The sequence below is a fragment of the Portunus trituberculatus genome, chromosome 21 (genome assembly GCF_017591435.1).
Source record: "Portunus trituberculatus isolate SZX2019 chromosome 21, ASM1759143v1, whole genome shotgun sequence".
Lineage (NCBI taxonomy): Eukaryota > Metazoa > Arthropoda > Malacostraca > Decapoda > Portunidae > Portunus > Portunus trituberculatus.
This window is the reverse complement of record NC_059275.1, coordinates 12,317,760-12,329,533: the sequence shown is the minus strand read 5'-3', so window position 1 is coordinate 12,329,533 and position 11,774 is coordinate 12,317,760. Positions and strand designations below refer to the sequence as shown.

Here is an 11,774-nt window from a genome sequence, read left to right as displayed (position 1 = left end):
AGGAGGAGGAGGAGGAGGTAAATCTTTCGGGGTTTATCTTACATATGAGAGACTTCAGTTATTTGTGGTTGGTATACACACACACACACACACACACACACACACACACACACGTACGTACACTAATGAGCTTCTCGTGCCGTGCTTATTTAGTATGTACGTGGAGTATTAATGAAGTGTACGTAACAGACATACCCTAGTGGAAGCACGTACACACACACACACACACACACACACACACACACACACACACACACACACACACACACACACACACACACACAATCTATAATCAAGTAACGGCTTATCTCTGTGCCGCGTGACTCATGCTCTCTATCGTCCTTGTGCATATCTTGTTTACCGCCTCTCTCTCTCTCTCTCTCTCTCTCTCTCTCTCTCTCTCTCTCTCTCTCTCTCTCTCTCTCTCTCTCGTGGAATTTGTCAGACCATCTTGTATTTTTAGCTACCAATTAGAGAGAGAGAGAGAGAGAGAGACGTTGGACATTTTTATTATATTGTTATGTTGTGTTATTCTGTTTGGTTTGCTATTATCATTCTTCCTCCTCTTCCTCCCCTTCCTTTTCTCCTCCTCCTCCTCCTCCTCCTCCTCCTCCTCCTCTCGTAAAACCAGGAGCAAAGCACATGAAGTTTTAAGATGCCTCGTTAAAATTCCTCCTTTCCCTTCCCTCCTCCTCCTCCTCCTCCTCCTCCTCCTCCTCCTCCTCCTCCTCCTCATTCGTCTTCTCATCCTCGCTTTCTTGGTCCGTGATCCCTTTTCTCTACCTCAGCGTCTCCTCTTCTTCTTCCTCCTCCTCCTCTTCTTCCTATTTCTCTTGCTCATCCTTCTTTTAATTTTCATCTTCCTCCATCTTAGCTCCGTCTTTTCTTCTCTTCTACCTTCTTCTCCTCCTTTTCATTGTCTTCCTACATCTCATCTTCCTTTTCCTCCTCCTCCTCCTCCTCCTCCTCCTCCTCCTCCTCTCTCTCTCTCTCTCTCTCTCTCTCTCTCTCTCTCTCTCTCTCTCTCTCTCTCTCTCTCTCTCTCTCTCTCTCTCTCTCTCTCTCTCTCTCTTCGCCCTGTTCTATTTTGCATAGTCAAGATATCCAGAGAGAGAGAGAGAGAGAGAGAGAGAGAGAGAGAGAGAGAGAGAGAGAGAGAGAGAGAGAGAGAGAGAGAGAGGGAGAGAGAGGCGCCCTCCTTAACTCCCTCTTGCGGTCAGCTGTGGAATCTTCAACACTGACACCTGATGTTCGTCCTTCCTTATCTTCCTGAGAGAGAGAGAGAGAGAGAGAGAGAGAGAGAGAGAGAGAGAGAGAGAGAGAGAGAGAGAGAAAGTATTAAAGTTAAAGAAATAATTCGACAAACAATAAGAATAAGATTTGAGGAGGAGAAGGAGAAAGAGAAAGAAAAGAAGATGGAGTAGGGATAGGAGGAGGAGGAGGAGGAGGAAGAGGAGGAGAAAGAGGAGGAGAAATATATATGAAAGTTCTTTGCAGTCATATATCAGAGAGAGAGAGAGAGAGAGAGAGAGAGAGAGAGAGAGAGAGAGAGAGAGAGAGATTTACAAGCTCACATTCACACACACACACACACACACACACACTTATATAAGGTCCATTACAAGCCTTTCTAACCATAACATTCTGACCTTTATGTTTGTGGCTTAGGAGTGAAGGAGAGAGATGTCCGTCTGTGTGTGTGTGTGTGTGTGTGTGTGTGTGTGTGTGAGGTGACCATTAACAAGCGTTCTCTAGCTTTATGGCGCCTCCGAGTCGGTAATTAACGCCTGTCTATTGTTACCACACTAATCACTCACTAGATCTTCCTGCGTCAGTTGTTGTCTCTCTTTCCTCCCTCTGTGTCTCTGCCAAGTCTCCGTGTGTGTCGGGCAGGAAGGAGGAAGTGTCTGTCTCTCTCTCTCTCTCTCTCTCTCTCTCTCTCTCTCTCTCTCTCTCTCTCTCTCTCTCTCTCTCTCTCTCTCTCTCTCTCTCTCTCTCTGTTGTATTGTTTGTATCTTACCTATTTCTATCCTTCTCTATTTTTACTGGTTATTTTTCTCCTTTCTTTATTTTCTTTCTTTTGTTTTTTTTAGATGTTTGTGTCTCTCTTTGTCTCTTTTTCTTCTTCATTCTTTCTTATTACTTTGTTTCTTTATCTTTCGTATCCTCATTTTTTTTTGCTTCATCCTCTCCTTTTCTTTTTTTTTCTTTTCATTATCAGGTGCGTGTTTTTCTCTCTGGTTCTCTCTGGTTCTCTCTCTCTCTCTCTCTCTCTCTCTCTCTCTCTCTCTCTCTCTCTCTCTCTCTCTCATCTGTCTCTCTCTCTCTCTCTCTCTCTCTCTCTCTCTCTCTCTCTCTCTCTCTCTCTCTCTCTCTCTCTCTCTCTCATTCATCTTTTCTTCCTGCATATTTTCTTTTTTTCTCATTTATTTTTCTCATTTCTCTCTGTCAGATCCATGTGCATGATTATTCTGTCTGTCTGTCTGTCTGTCTGTCTGTCTGTCTGTCTGATTCTCTCCATACCGTCCATCTTATCTCCTTTCCTTTTTTTTCTGTTTATTTAGCATTCTCTTCTTTTCTTTCCTTTTTTGTCTTATTCTTTTCTGTCTCCGTGTCTCTGTCCAATGTGTTCTTCTCTGTCTCTATTCGATTCTTCTCTTCTTGTCTATCTCAGTTTAGTTAATTTTTCTCAATTTCATTCCGTTATTCACCAGTTTTTCTCTGTGCTTTGAATATTTTTTTGTTTTTTCTGTCTCTATCTCTTTCTTCTCTTTTTTTTATCAGCGTCTCTCTTTTTTCAGTCTTGCGTTGTTTGTCTCTTCGTTGTCTCATTCTGAACTGTTTCCTTCTTTTCCCCTTTTTCTCTCTCTCTCTCTCTCTCTCTCTCTCTCTCTCTCTCTTGTTTAGTTGTCAGTTTTAACCATGCATAATCTTATTTCCTTTTCCTTGTCTTATTCCTCTCACCTTCTTTATTCAAACTCTTCCATTTCTCCCTTCATTTATCTACTTCTTTCTCATCATCCCTATCTTGTTATTAGTTCGTCCGGCGACCTCAACTTCTCTCATTTTGTAGCGGGCAGTATACCACGTTTTCTTTGTGTTTCTGTGTTACGTTAATTTCCTCCTATAATTCTTCTCTTAACATTTGATTTTTTACCCCTTTTCTCAAGTCATACACGAAAACAGCAGTAAATGTATTCTCTCTCTCTCTCTCTCTCTCTCTCTCTCTCTCTCTCTCTCTCTCACGACCGCTGCATCCCCGGGGTTCAAGCTGCCGCCGTCGCGATGAGCAAGAAAAACAGTGGTAAGAAATCTTGGGTTCATCTCGCTGGTGTCACTTTGATGTACTGTTATCTTGCGAGAGAGAGAGAGAGAGAGAGAGAGAGAGAGAGAGAGAGAGAGAGAGAGAGAGAGAGAGAGAGAGACGCGGTACTTGGCCAGTTACGAGGGACAAGACGAGGGAGCACTGGCAGCCTATGAGCCAACCTTACTACCCCCAGTCTCTTTCTCCTCCTCCTACTTTACACCCCAATTACTCTATAAAACAACCCTCCTTGAGCCTCTTACGCTTCACCCACGCACTCACACACCCTCGCACCTTACGCAGACCCGACAAACATGAATCCTCTCCCGTCAACAACATCGCTACGACTGAGAAAACAAAGGTGTGAGATATCCCGGAGAAGGCGCTAGACCCCGCCCTCATTTAACACCTTCCGCTCTCCTCAGCCAATCACAGAACGAAACGCTTTGTTCTTCACACCTTTGAAATATCATTCGCTGCTGCTTGGGCGCGAGTCGGAGGGAGTCTGCTTCATTGGGCACCTCCACACGCCCTCAAAAATGGACTCCTAAGAAAATGTTGGGCATGTTAAGGACTTCAATGGCTGGGCGGGAAAGGACACAGGGATAAGGTGGGATGAGGCTGCCATGAGAGCGCTGTGAGGGGTGGTGTGTTGGGAGCGCGTTCGAGTTTGCGTTGATTTGAGTTTTTTTATTTTGTTTTTTTAAGATTGAATGTTAAAGTGGATTTTTTATTTATTTCTATTTACTTGTTATGATTTTTTAATATTTTTTTTTCATTCTTTCTTTATTGTTATCATCACTAACACTATTTTCATCATCTCCTATTCCTTCATTTATCTCTTTGCATTATCATCATTGTTCTTGCATTTTTTTTTCTTTCGTATTATTGTCACCACCAAAACTATCATTATCACTATTCTTTTTCCGTCCATTTACTTTATCATTACTATTCATCTGTATTTAATTTCTTCGGTGTTTTTTTTTTTTTTTACCACCACCACCACCACCACCACTACCACCAACACAACCACCATCATCACAGTTTATCATTTTCAGTCATCTATTTACATTCTCACTTTTACTCCTGTTTTTTTTTTTTTTTTAATTAGTATACAGGATATAGACTAGTATTAGCACATCCTTCATCATCATCATCGTCATTATCATTGTCATTTCATTATTCATCTATTTATATTTCCTTCTCTCTTTCTCTCTCTCTCTCTCTGTGCTGGATGTTTCGTAGTTCATTAAAACAAAATTGATATTCTTGTCACTGTCTTTCATAGCCGACAGATGGCGTTCGATATATATTCATTATTTTTTTTCACTGAGTTGTTAGCACTGATTTGTATTTCATTCATACGCGTGTTTCTAATTTGGCGCATAAAACTTCGCTCTGCATTCATTTATTTCTTTATTTCTAATTTATTTACTTCCTCATTGGTTTATTTACAGACCACAATAACCAATCACTCTTAAGAAAGGTATGTACTGTACGTATTATTTCTTGCATTGTAATAGTAGTAGTAGTAGTAGTAGTAGTAGTAGTAGTAGTAGTAGTAGTAGCAGTAGTAGTAGTAATAGTAGTAGTAATATAGAGTAGTAGAAATAGTATAGTAGTAGTAATAGTAGTAGTAGTTGTTGTTGTTGTTGTTGTTGTTGTTGTTGTTGTTGTTGTAGTAGTAGTAGTTTTTGTGGTGGTGGTGGTGGTGGTGGTGGTGGTGGTGGTGGTGGTGGTGGTAGTAGTAGTAGTAGTAGTAGTAGTAGTAGTAGTAGTAGTAGTAGTAGTAGTAGTAGTAGCAATAGTAGTAGAGGGAGGAGGAGGAGGAGGAGAAGAAGAAAGAGGAGGAACGACAATAAGAACAAGAAGAAAAACATGAGGAGGGAGAGGAAGAGAAAGAAAAGAAAAGGAGGAGGAGGAGAAAAAGAAGAAATAAAAAAGTAAGAGAATATAACAGAAGCAGCAGCAGCAGAAAAATAAAAGAAAAAGAAAAAAAGAAAAAAGAAAAAGGAAGATGAAGATAGAAAAACAAAAAAGATGATGATGAACAAGAAGAAAAAAAAAAACAAGATGAAAGAAAGAAAGAAAGGAAAAGAAAAATAGGAAAAAAGAAATAATTCAACAACAGCAACAACAACAACAATAAAAACAAAAACAACAACAACTACAACAGGAGGAGGAGCAAGTAAAATAATGGCGACGCTCACATGTACGTAATATCTCGTGTGTGTGTGTGTGTGTGTGTGTGTGTGTGTGTGTGTGTGTGTGTGTGTGTGTGTGTGTGTGTGTGTGTGATGAAGGTGGGGAGAGAAAGAGTGAATGTTCCCCGTTTTCTCCCTCGGGTTTCTTGTTGTCTTAAGCGGAGGAGTGAAGGAGCGGTTTTTATTACACGTCCAATGGTGTTATGGAGGAGGAGGAGGAGGAGGAGGAGGAGGAGGAGGAGGAGAAGAAGGGTTAATGGCGTCCCAAGTGTGTGCTGGAGCCAAATTGGGAGAGGAGAGAGAGAGAGAGAGAGAGAGAGAGAGAGAGAGAGAGAGAGAGAATATACAGATAAATTTATTAAAGATGTATAGTGATTTGTTAAAGAAACCGCTAGATAATGTAATAACTTAAGAAAAACAACAACAAGAGCGAAAAACAAGAACAGGAACATAAACAACAACAACAACAACATAAACCAGAGGAACAAGAACAAGAACAGGAACAGGATCATAAACAAGAACAAGAACAAAAACATCCCAACAAAAATAAAAACAAAAACAAATAATAAAAACGCACAAATATATCACTACTGTACAACCAGAGAGAGAGAGAGAGAGAGAGAGAGAGAGAATTAGAGATCTGCGGCCTCTGTTCTCAGGGTAGACGGAACAGGTTTTGGGTACACCTTACAAATGGACGCCCATGTGTGTGTGTGTGTGTGTGTGTGTGTGTGTGTGTGTGTGTGTGTGTGTGTGTGTGTGTGTGTGTGTGTGTGGCGGCAGGTGACAGTAATGGGACGCGGGGTACGTACAGGATTGACAAGGTGGTACGGACACTGTAGCAAGGACTGTACGTGGCGCGGGGAGATGGTGCAGGGAGGTTAATTAAGCACGTATGGTTGAACAGGTGTTTTGTACCTGTAGACTGTCCCTGAAGGCGGTGCGTGTGTATGGCTGAGGAGAGAGAGAGAGAGAGAGAGAGAGAGAGAGAGAGAGAGAGAGAGAGAGAGAGTGGGTTAAGGAGATGTATGGTATAGAAGTAATTAACCTGTACCATTCACCTGTACCATTTATTTCCACGGTGCTTATTGGTTATACTTCCTCTCTGATTCATTAACCCTTTCAGTACCATGACGAGTTTCCATATTCCTTCTGGTTACTATTTGGTGATTTTATACAGCTTCAGAAACTCATGATGGGGGATTAGAATAGTGAAGACTGTGGCCGTTAATCTTCTGACGTCCATAGACCCTTCCTAATGTCAATAAATTGGTCTGATCATACACAAATCTCAAGGTAAAAATGTGTCCCAGTGCTGAAGAGGTTAATTTGCTGACGGTCTTAAGTTTCTCAGCTTGTTAGAGACTCGAGGTTAAAAGACAGTGAGGGAGGAGAAATGGTTACCTATATCATTAATTTCCACGTTGTTTATCATTTACCTTTCATTTTGATACCTCTTATCTGCTGACGGTCGCAACATTAAATTTTCGACTGGTCTGGAATTTTAGATTAACATAAAGCGTTGAGGGAAGAGAGAGGAGTTAGATAAGTGTATAGTAGTAGTCAAAAATCATCTGTTTCGCTTATATATCCCTTCATTTCTATTCTAGTCTACTGATGGCCTCAACACGGCACTCTATTCTTGAGGGAGACGGTAAGCGGTGAGTGAGTGCGGTGTGTTGCTCGATTCCTGGTTGGCAATGACTGTGCAGATTGCAATGGGTATGTAGGAACCGCAAGGAATTGTTCGGAAGTTTTGAGCACTGCTTTACCGTAGCGGATGAACAGGTGACGTGAGGGCCATTCATTACAGGCGCGTAAGAGTTTCTAAATATTTTTTGTAGGTCTTAGAAGCTATAATAAAAGGGAAGATAAGTAACAACTGAATTATCTCGAGCACTACTGAACCATAGAAGCAAATGAAGTGAGGACGATAAACAAGAGTTGTGTATGAATGCCTAAGTGATTTCCAGCTGTACTGCAAAACACAGGGACTCAATAACTTTGCATAGAATTGATATAGACTTAATATAGAGTATCAGGTTCATATACAAACAGGTGAGTCAGAACAATTAGCAATATGTGTGTATGAATGTCGGGTAGTTTCCGAAGGTCTTGAAAAGTGCACCAAGAAATACAGAAGCTCAGCATGGACTTGATGTAGAATCAGCTCAGAGATCGAGCGTCATGTCAATAAATAGGCATACTGGGCCCGGAAATTTGTATATACGTAACGGGAAACGCTATACATGACCTCAACATTTCTGAAAACCTTAAAGAATATAGAACCTCATTAATAGGTAATACGCTGACAGTATATAATTTGTACGGTGTTAATATAAAGACAAACTAGGCCAGGACATTTATAAATACGTAACGAGAAAACGCTATACATTACAACAATATATAAAAACCTTAGAAATACAGCACTTTATGAACAAATGATACGCTGGTAGTACAGAAGTTGCACAATGTTAATATACGGACAGATTAGGCCTGTACATTCATCAATAAATAACAAGAAACACTATATAATAACCACAACATCAATAAAAAGTGTTGAAGAATACACAGGTGCTCTGGTGACGGTGTATGAGACGCACAATGTAAAGAAGAAGGCAGGTAAACTCTCACACATTACTCTACATTTATAAAGACCTTGAAAACCACTCTACCTTGATGCTAATTACAGGTGTTCCACAGCCGGTGCTAAGCGGGTTAAGAGGAGAGCAGGAGAGCCAGGTACAGTTATAAGACCACCTGTGTGTATAAGGGCCTTGTAAAATTAATGATCCCTTAACCCTTTTACTGCTACGGTCGCCCTTTGTTAGCATTCAGAGCGTTGTAAAGACAGTAAAGAAAAAAAATGTTTGCATGGACGCATATAATAAAAGGAAAGGGTTAATTTTATCTTCTCGTGGCTAATAAAAAAATATTCGAGACTCATAGTGGGGTGTCTAAAAGCTGTATGTGATGAGATCAATTTTGTGGCAGTGGGAAGGGTTGAAAAGATCCTGCCTGTATTCTAAAACGTTCTATTCTTGCCCAAGGACTTCCTAGAGACCAAAGAAATAACTAAGTGAGATTCTGAAATACTTTGCTCTCTACCCAGAACTGTTTGAAGTCAATACATCAGTTCATGCAGAAGTTTGATACAGATCACACTTAAACTATATGTAATGCACCTGAAAGAAAAGAAATTAAAGCTGCAACTCCTGGAAAACGAGAAGTGAATGGAATCAAAATAAGACTCTCATCTTACATATTAATCAAGCTAGTCACTATATACAGCTCCATTAACCTCCTTGAGACCATTCTGACGTTGATGAAGGCAGAGAAAAAAAAAAAAAGGAGAAAGGGGAAAGACTTAGAGAAAAAAAAGAGAAAAGAGGAAAGACTTAGAGAAAAAAAATGGGAGGAGACTTAGAAAAAAGAAGAGGAAAAGACTGAGAGAAAAAAGAAAAGAGGAAGACTTAGAGAAAGAAAGGGAAAAGGTTAAAAGACTTAGAGAAAAGAAAAAGAAAGGGGAAGAAACTTAGGGAAAAAAGAGGAGGAAAAGTCTTAGAGAAAAAGGAGAAAGGGGAAAATATTTAGAGAAAAAGAGAAAATAGGAAAAGACTTAAAGAAAAAGAAGGAAGGGAAAAAGAAAAAGAGAAAGGGGAAAAGAGTAACAAGTGAATAGAATGATCACCTCAAATTATGGTTGTGAATGAGTTTGTTGGTTGTTGATTGTGATAAGAAGAATATTTATTTACTTGTTAGAATTTAAAAGTGAGTGTTCTGTAACAGTTCGCATTTAAAAGGAAAATCCAACAGTCTAATAAAGTAAATATAAACGAAGATAAATTGTAGTTTTTCCTTTAGGATGCGAAAAAAAAGTTAAATCTCTCTCTCTCTCTCTCTCTCTCTCTCTCTCTCTCTCTCTCTCTCTCTCTCTCTCTCTCTCTCTCTCTCTCTCTCTCTCTGACAAAAAATATATAAACCTCCTTTTATGGACCTGAGTACCTTGTGATCTCGCGTCTCGTTTTCTATAAAGGATCAAAGAACAAGAATTCTATAAACTTCCCTTTTGAGAACTGGATTGTTTTTGCGTCTTATAATGATCTCCAATTATTATGATAGTGGTGGCGGAAAAAAATATATATATACAGGACAAAATTCTCTCTCTCTCTCTCTCTCTCTCTCTCTCTCTCTCTGCAATGCGTTTAGAGGTATTTATGTTTGTGTTTCGTGGTGCAGTTTTGGTGAAAGACCGAAAGATGGCGTTAGGTCGTGAGAGAAGAAGAAGAAAAGAACTAAATATTACATGACAAAGGGAAAAAAGGCATAAATTGAGACAGTGAAAGAAGGAACGAGAATTATGAGGAACGAAAGAGGAGAAAACACCACGCAAGATTAAAAGGAAGAAAAGAAGTAATCATATGAATGCTAAAACCCACGCGAGGGAAGAATAAAGGAGGAGGAGGAGGAGGAGGAGGAGTGGGGGTTAACAAGTGGATGGAGAAAAGAGAGTTGAAGCAAAGAGCGGGTAAGGAGACAGGAGGAAAGAATAAAGGGAAGGAAGAACACGAAGATTAAAATCAATGGATTACGAATAGGAGTACACGGTAAGAGAAGAGGAAGATGGAATAACAGGAACAAGCACAAAAAGAGAACGGAGGCAAAAAAAAAAAAAAAATAGAGAAAGAAAATATGGAAATTGATAAGGAGAGAAATCAGGAATAAGAAAGACCAGAAGAAAAAAGGGGTGAAGATTAGAAGTAAGAGCGGCGAGGCAGGGTGGGAGGAAGAGCTGGGTAGGGCGAGAGAGCGGAAGAGCGAGAGACTGAGGCAGGCATTCATCTGAGCGTGGGTCTGCGAGGGCCGTCTTGGTGAGAGTGGAGGGCAGGGAGATAAGTGAAGTAATTACACATTAGCTGGGGTGGTGCATCGAGTGAGCGCAGTTGCCTGTTGGTGGTCCCGCGTCTCCAAGCCTCGCCTCAAACCTTCGCTCACTTCCTTGCAGTTTCGTTCGATTCCGTAGCATCACTCGCACCAACCCAAACATCGCTCTGGATTCACCCTCCATTTTGACTGCCAGCCTCCTATCATGTTTGTTTTTTGCTTTTTTATCGAGATTCGTGCGTTTTGAGAATGTGTTGGTCTTTTTTTTCTGGCTCGTGTGTGTGTGTGTGTGTGTGTGTGTGTGTGTGTGTGTGTGTGTGTGTGTGTGTGTGTGTTGGGGGAGAGGGAGAAGGGGAAGGTGAGTTGAGAAAGGCGGCAGTCTCAACCCAGCTATCCCGTCCCCACCAAAAGTTACAACTGACGACCTCCCTCATCGCTGGTCCGCCCCTCCTCCTCCTCCTCCTCCTCCTCCTCCTCCTCCTCCTCCTCCTCCTCCTCCTCCTCCTCCTCCTCCTCCTCCTCCTCCTCCTCCTCTAGTTCCCTCCTGTCTCTCCTCCCACCTCTCTCTCTGCGCGCCACACACACACCACCGCACACACCACACCACACTCGCTACATCACATTACCAGTCTCTCTCTCTCTCTCCGCACCTGCTTGCATTTATGTCAGTTACCTGCAGTCAAGGCTAATTTATGGCATTACACCTTGAATACCTGTCGTGTGCTATTATTATTATTATTATTATTATTATTATTATTATTATTATTATTATTATCATCATTATCATGCTTATCTACATTTGCTGCTACTACTATCACCACCACCACCACCACCAACAACAACAACAACAACAACAACGAAGGAAGAACAAGCAGCAGCAGACTTGTTGGTCCTGATTGGGTTGTTGGTGATAAGCTAAGGTATACGTAGGATAATGGCAGGATAGTAATAGCGAAGGCTCCTCCCCATCTTACCCTCCCACCACCACCACCATCACCACCATCCCGTTATAGACTATGTGTAAATTACATGGTTAATATTGTTTCTCGTTTTTTTTTTTTTATTTCCTTTCGTTGCACTTTTCTCCTATTTTTTTCTTATTGGTATTGTTCATAAGTATACGTGAAAAATCCTAATTGCTAATATTTTCAATTTGATATATTCTTCCTTTCATTGTATGCCTATTTTTTTATTTCTTTTCTCTATCATTAGCTTACTGCATTATTCTATTAAATTTATTGCGTTCTTTTTTTCTTTTTTCTCTTCTCTTTTTTTTTCATCTTCAGTTTTGTTCATTGATTTGCATATAAGTTCCATGACTACGTTTGTTTTCTCTTTCTTTCTCTCCTTAACTTGATTTTCTTTTTTTATTTCTTTGCCTT

The 11,774-nt window shown here is 40.6% G+C and overlaps 1 long non-coding RNA gene across 1 annotated transcript in view; it reads left to right on the top strand.

Moving 5' to 3' along the window:
• LOC123507239 overlaps positions 1-11,774 on the top strand; it is a 280,074-nt gene that overhangs the window by 244,600 nt on the left and 23,700 nt on the right. Inside the window, exon 6 of the long non-coding RNA XR_006675629.1 lies at positions 4,762-4,790. This is a non-coding gene — a long non-coding RNA (uncharacterized LOC123507239). The remainder of the gene's footprint in view (positions 1-4,761; positions 4,791-11,774) is intronic.